This window comes from Trichogramma pretiosum, unplaced genomic scaffold (assembly GCF_000599845.2).
Source record: "Trichogramma pretiosum strain Unisexual culture from Peru unplaced genomic scaffold, Tpre_2.0 scaffold88, whole genome shotgun sequence".
Lineage (NCBI taxonomy): Eukaryota > Metazoa > Arthropoda > Insecta > Hymenoptera > Trichogrammatidae > Trichogramma > Trichogramma pretiosum.
This window is the reverse complement of record NW_019641671.1, coordinates 171,087-178,342: the sequence shown is the minus strand read 5'-3', so window position 1 is coordinate 178,342 and position 7,256 is coordinate 171,087.

Genomic DNA, 7,256 nt, shown 5'->3' with positions numbered 1-7,256 from the left:
AAAGAGGACGTCGTCGGTGCCGCTGATGCAAAACTTGCGCAGTAAGTTGAGATTTTCTCTATAATATTAATTTAAATGATTTTTCATACTAATCATATTATCATCCAATCGCTATGCGCGCGCGCGTGTGCGTGTGTGTGTGTGTGTGTGTTTACGCGCGCGTGAGTATTCATATACTCGTGTAATATTAGTAACTGAAAAGTTCAATTGAAAATATTTTATTTCTTCTTTTTACAGGTCCGTGTATCTGTTCCAGGCCGTCGACCCATCAGCTGGCCAGGATTCGATCAGGTTTACTTTGGCAAGAGGAAGATAGTAAAAAAGTTGAGGAATTCAGTTTCTCCGTGTCCTAGTTCCAGATCCACCTCCTCCAGAGCTTCCAAGATCCAGAGATTGCCGAGCCCCATGAATCCAACACGAAGTGCAGATGATATAATATTTATTAAAATGTAAAATAATGTAAAAAAAAATTGTAATGTATTATGATGCGTTTCTTTATGAACACGAGATTTGTTGTATCAAAAAAAAAAAAATAAATAATAAATCAATTTATCATCACAATTAATTAAAAAAAATAATAATTAAGATTATAATACCGCATCAAAAACAATGATCAACAAACATGAATTTAAAAAAAAAAATTTCAGGTTGCAATATATGGGAAACATATTGCTAGAAAAATTTTATTTTCATTAGCAATATATCTGCAATATATTGGAGTGTGTATATTTGCCACTATACTTGCAATATATCGGCGAATGATGCGCCAATATATTGCACATATATGGCCAATTGTTCAGATTTTTACGCGGGTAGTTAACAAAACGTAGCCGAAGTTGCTGAAATAGTTCTCGTGGAACCTTACGACAAAAATTAATTACGAAAATTGAAAAAATCAGAAAAAAAACAGTGAAAGTTTAAAAAAAATTCATTTTTCGTAATGTAAGATACATTTCGTATAATTCGAAGAGAACAATCTCGGCTATATCGGCTACATTTTGTCAAACAGTTCAATTAGTAACCTGCCAATTATTAAATTTTCAGAACAAATTATTGCGGAAACTTGCGAGAGCATTAGGCAAATGATCGTCGGAGTGCAGCACAGTAATGTTGACAATATGAGGCTTGCTGAAGAAGCGGCTGCGCTTCGGGCAAGAAACGTTGCCCTGCAAAAACAAGTCGACGAACTAAGCCAAAGCGTGGATCGACTGGAGGCGGAACAGTTATCTCCCAGTTATTCTTCCTCCAATTATTCTTCTTTCATTATTCTTCCAGGGTGGAATTTGTTTTGCAGCTAGAGCCTCTAAGATTTGGTTGACTTGTGGGCACGCCAAGGCTTGCACCCCATGCTACGAACAATACCGGACATTTTGCGAAAACGTTGATAATCTAGGCAGAATTAAATGTCTGCAGAGCATTTGGCAGGGTGGAAAATATTTATTAATATTTTTTTGATTTACTATTATTATTATAACTATAATCACTATTATCACTGATATTAATATTTCGATTATTACTGTATATCATATAAAGCGTATACCTTGGATCTTAGGTTTGCGAGAAGTGTTTGACAAATGTAAATATACGAATTTAAAGAGTAAAAAATTCCCTATTTAATGGACTTACAAGGAGAGCCTTTCATCTGCGGGTTACAGATCCTTACCAAACTTGTTTAGGGATCTTCTTGTACATAATAATGAAGCCTCCGATGGTTATTTTATTCCAATAGGCCCTGGAAACTACTATAAAGCACCATAAAGTACATAATATAATATAATGTTTAAAATACTATATGTTAGCGTATAATAATATCAAGTTTACACAGTTAAGTCTAACTTATTGAGAAGTATTTATACTTTGAGTTTTTAATGTCCAAAGCACCTTTTCAATCAACAAACAATTTAACTCAATTGGTTAACTGAAATTCTCAAAGAGCGAATCAATTCCAGCTAAAATGTATCAACTAATATTTATATTAAATCATGTAAAAATGTTTTCATTTATAAAACTTACTGTTCTTTCTTCATCACCTATTTCTGGCTCTCAAAACATACGTAAATTCACTCCAGGTGAGTGTCAGGAATAGGTGAAGAGAAGCGATATATGAGTTATACAAATAAAAAACATTTTCATATAATTTACATCAATATTTATTGTTTGGTACGTTAATTTTAGCTCAAATTGGTGCGCTCTTTAAAACTTACACAACAAACCAATTGAGTTCGATTGTTTATTGTTTGAAAAAGTGTTTAGAATCCATAAAAGTTCATGTACAAATATTTTTGAGACAGTTAGACTTGACCGTACAAGGCCTGATACCAATAAGTGGTATTTTATACATTATATTATATTATATTATATATACTTTATGGTGCTTTATAATGGTTTCCAGGGCCCATTGGAATAAAGTAACCATAGGAGGCTTCATTATTATGTACAAGAAGACCCCCAAACAAGTTTGGTAAGGATCTGTGACCCGCAGATGAAAGGCTCTCCTTGTTAATCTTATAATTATGCGTGACAACAAATTTAAATGGTTAATGATAGAAAGTGGTAGTTTGAAAAAAATTGAAAGATTGTGAGAAAATTATTGGTATAAAGGTAAGAAAATAATTTATAATGAATTTCCAGCAACTTTTTGATTCTTGTCGCTTTGACAAAAATAATAAGCTGATAATGAGTCAACATGCAATTAACGATGAAAGCAGCACATCGGCTCAAGTCAAGGTATCGGAAAATTTAATTTGAAACCTTGGGCCTTGAATGGTCGGGTTCTTGACCATAAAATCGAACACTTCGTCAGCCAGACTGCTATCTAACGGACGCTTTTGAAATTAACGATGAAAGTAGCACATCAGTTTTAGTCAGGGTACCAGAATTTTCATTGTGAAACCTTGGAGCTGAACAAAAGTGGTTTTTATCTTTTAAATTTAAATTTTTATTGGCTATCCTTTTGTCTACTGGGTGAACATTTAATTAACGATAAAAGCAGCACATCGGCTTGAGTCAAGGTATCAGAGATTCAATATTGGAACCTTAGGGCTTGGTTGGTCAGGTTCTTGACCTTGAAATCGGACACTTCGTCAACCAACCTGCTGTCCAACGAATGCTTTAGCAATTAACGATGAAAGCAGCACATTAGTTTCAGTCAGAGCACGGGAGTTTTTATTCCGGAACCGTGGAGATGGACAAGTGTGAAAACTCTCGTGCCCTGACTGAAACTAATGTGCTGCAATAAAAGTTTTATTATTTTTGAAATATTTGTAACACCTTAATGATAATGTTTTATAATACTTCAACGTTAATTTTCAGGTTTCAATTTGTTGTAAAAGTAGATTACGCTAAGCTAAAAAGTAGATTTTGAAATTTTATATTATTTAGCGTTATTTTTTGTCATTGCGGGATATGAATAAATTAATACATTTTAATGTAATCTGTAATATTTTTTGTAATTTTATGTTGTAATTCTAATATAATATATTGTCCTGCCATTTTCACCTTGGTTTGACCACAATTAAACGTGCTGTTTTTAATTTTATCGGAAATATTACATAATTATATATTTTCTAATGTTCAATTGCTTATACTTCTCTACTAAAAACTTATAAATCAGTTTTTAGTTCAGAATTAGAACGTGGGTGAAATTCGACTTCAATGTTGAAGTCAGCTAATTTTAAATGAATGTTTTCCAATTTTACAACTAACTGCACTAATCTAAAGAGGAGAAAAAAATCGATGACAAACCCTATCTTGTACGATGGGGAAATAATTAAGCATGTTTGAGATGAATGAGCGCACGCGAAAATATTTTCTGTGTGCCAGCGACTGTATACACACGCCGTGGTTTGTTTTCGCCTTTTCGAATAGCCTCACGACCACCAACTAAATGATTTAATAATAAACTAAAGACATGAATCGACAGATTTTTTTCGTTTGAAGGTGCACAAAAAAATTCCCAGAGCTATTTTTTTAGCCAAAACTTGATTTAAATATTCGATGAAATTTGTCTTTAAATATCTTGTAAAGTTGAATTCGAACCCTTGAGTTCATCCTATGCCACTAAGACATACGTTCGCCGCGATGAAAAAGTTGACGATGTCAAGGCATGGGAGTCTGACCGTTTTGGCAGCTGTGAGTATTGGCACACGCTACTACCGCTAAATGCTCATGACTTTGTTGTGAATTATATGCATAGCGTAGTATAAATCTCTCTCTCTCTCTCTATCTCTCTCTCTCTCTCTCTCTCTCTCTCTCTCTCTCTCTCTCTCTCTCTTACTCTTTCTTTCACGCTCGGTAGCCCAGGACCGCATGAAATGAAGAGTTAATAAAATGTTAGATTTCCTTTAATTAGCTACTGGTGTTTTATAGACTATTTTAGTTTCGAATTTTTTTAATAAATTAATCCTAAATAACGAAATCGATCTCGCTGACCCGTTAAGTGATAAATAAATTCTTACTCAAAGTTAAAATAGTCAAGTGGTCTTGGAACCTTTGTTTACTTGGGTAACATACTGAAAATATTGAAAGATCAAATAAACAGCACGAGCAGGATCTATTTGGTTACGCAGGATTGTAAAACGAAAAATCAATCATAGCCATTGTGACGGGGCACAAGGCACGTAAGCGTCGCACCGTGAATTTTCGAATATCTCGCGCGAGCATGTGTGTGTGCGTGTATGTTTTTCGCGACTTGCAGGTCGACAAGACAGCAGCAGCGGCAGCAGCAGGCAACGACGCTTCGGCACGTGCGGCAGCGTACTCGGGCGAGAGAGAGACAGACTGCTGTGCGTGAGCAGACGTGTCGACCCGCAATAGATCGCGGGAGAATAGCTCGAGCAGGCAACTCGTCGAAACACGCGAGTTACACACGGCAGCCATTGAACGAGCAGAGTTTCGAGGTTATCGCCGACGAAGTGCAAAAGTAGAAAAGTGAAAAGTCACCGCGTGTTGTGCTCGTAGGAGACGGCAGATATAAAAAAGCCGACCTAAAGATACGTGTGCGAGATCGCCCAGGAGGGCTAATTGTCTTGCGTGTGCTCGTGTAAAAGTTCGCCGGTAAGGCAAGTTCCGCCCAACCGGGCCTGTGCAAGCCAGTGCACCAGTGCGAGTTTCGCCCAGTTGGGCCTTTGCCAGTGACTGTACACGTGCAGAACAAATTGGACATCGCCATCGCCAACGTCGAGGCGCCGAAGATTTGGGGTTAGTTCTTAAGAGTATTTGCGAGTTATTGGTCGACGCGACTGCCGGGTCGCGGGCGTGTGATTGTGTGTGTTCGAGTTTGGCTGACGAGTATCGCAGCGGCGATACGCAGTAAGCAGAGTATTGGTGTGCGTGTGTGTACGTCGACATTCGGGCCGGTCGCATCAGGTCGGATCGCCCGCGGCCACGTACGCAACGCCTCGTCGAGATCAACGTGCGAGTGCCACGTCGCGTCGGTACACGTGCACTCGACATCGTCACATAGATCGCGCGCGCAGCGGTCATATTGACTCGGCCGATTAGGCTCGTATCACGAGATACGATTGACGCGAGCGTCACGCGTGCCTCTGGTCGGCAAAGTCGGAAGTAAGATTAGGTCAAACTTGTGCCTCGTCGCGTCACATTGTAAATCATCGCCCGTTGGGCAATTTGAAGTGGTTTTTCGGCCAATTGGGCCTTGAATTATTATGCTGAGCAAAGCGAAGTCATTCTTGCATGAACTCCCGTGATTTTGCAAGGGTTTTTTGTAGACACGGTACCATGAGTACTGCTGGATCGATCTTTTTGAAAATTTAGGAAGTTGATAAGGGAAGCTAGACAAAGATCTGATGACATTCATAATCTCGATTGCTCAACCGTTCATGCACTTTTATGCATTTTAAATGCATTTTTTCAAAATTATGGGAATTTGATCAAATTTGATGGGATTTTTTCGATTAATCTGTCGGGGACCTTAAATATGATTGTCGTTGCCTTTTTCATTTGTTTGTGCATTAAAATGCACTTTTATGCACGTTATATGCATTTTTTTGAAATTATAAGAATTTGATTAAATTTGACGGAATTTTTTTTGATAATCTGTCGAGGATCTTAAATATGATTGTCGTTGCATTGTTTTTTTCGTTTATGCATTAAAATACAATTTTATGCAGTTTTAATGCAATAATTTGTCAGAATTAGATTAAATCTAATAGGAATTTTTTAATGATCCGTTTGAAAGCTTAACTATGATTCTTGTCGCAAATAAATGCACTTTTATGCAGTTTCAATGAATTTTTTCCTACAATGGCGAGAATTCTGTCAAATTCGACAGGAATTCTTTTATGATCCATTTGGTAGATGAAACATAATTTTCATCGTAATATTTTTTTATGTTTTGCATTAAAATGCAATTTTATGTAATTCGTATGAATTTATTATTATTATTATTATTATTATTATTTTTTTTTATTAATTTTAATCGGTGTTACTTGTGTATCGGTAAGTGCGTTTGTTTATAATTATATCGTGTTTTAGTGAACATTGTACTGATGACAATTATATTATAAATCGTGTTTCAGTTAACGTTGTACTAATGATAATTATACAAGTGGCAACTCGAGTTGTAGAATGCTGAGCAATTTCAATAAACTGAACATTCGTGATGAAACATCACGAAATAATATCATCACTGATGATACAAAAACATTAAATTTTTACAATTACTTTACAAAAACCCTTATTTAATCGCGCGAAGGCGAATCTCAGTTCGTGCAAATTTTAAATAATTAAAAATGCAAATCCAAGTAACCCTAAGTAACTCAATCGAACCCGCTCGTAGTTATGAAATAATTATGCAAGCAAACCAAGTAGCCTTAGTAATCCAGCTTATGCCATATTTAAGAAATCAATGTCGCAAATAAAAGTAACCCCAAGTTACCGAATCAACTCCACACCATGAGCAGTTTGCAAATAGTAATATGCAAACTTTTATAACTCAAGTAATTCAGCTCATGCGGTTTCTACAGTAACTGGTAATTCTAAAGTAACTGGTAATAAATAGTTATTTATTTCATAAAATTTTACCGCACGCCAGTGTCCAAAAACGCTTAATGCGCACTAAAAAGTGTGCGCAAACTGACACTTTTCGCCATTTATTACATAAAAATTTGCGTTCAGCATACTGCAACCAGAGTTGCCGCTAGTATAAAGTACCGTATTTAATTTACAACATAGCCTATTTATTTCGCGACATTACTTTTCGCGGTTTTCAGCAGAAGTTGCCGGAATTCAACGGC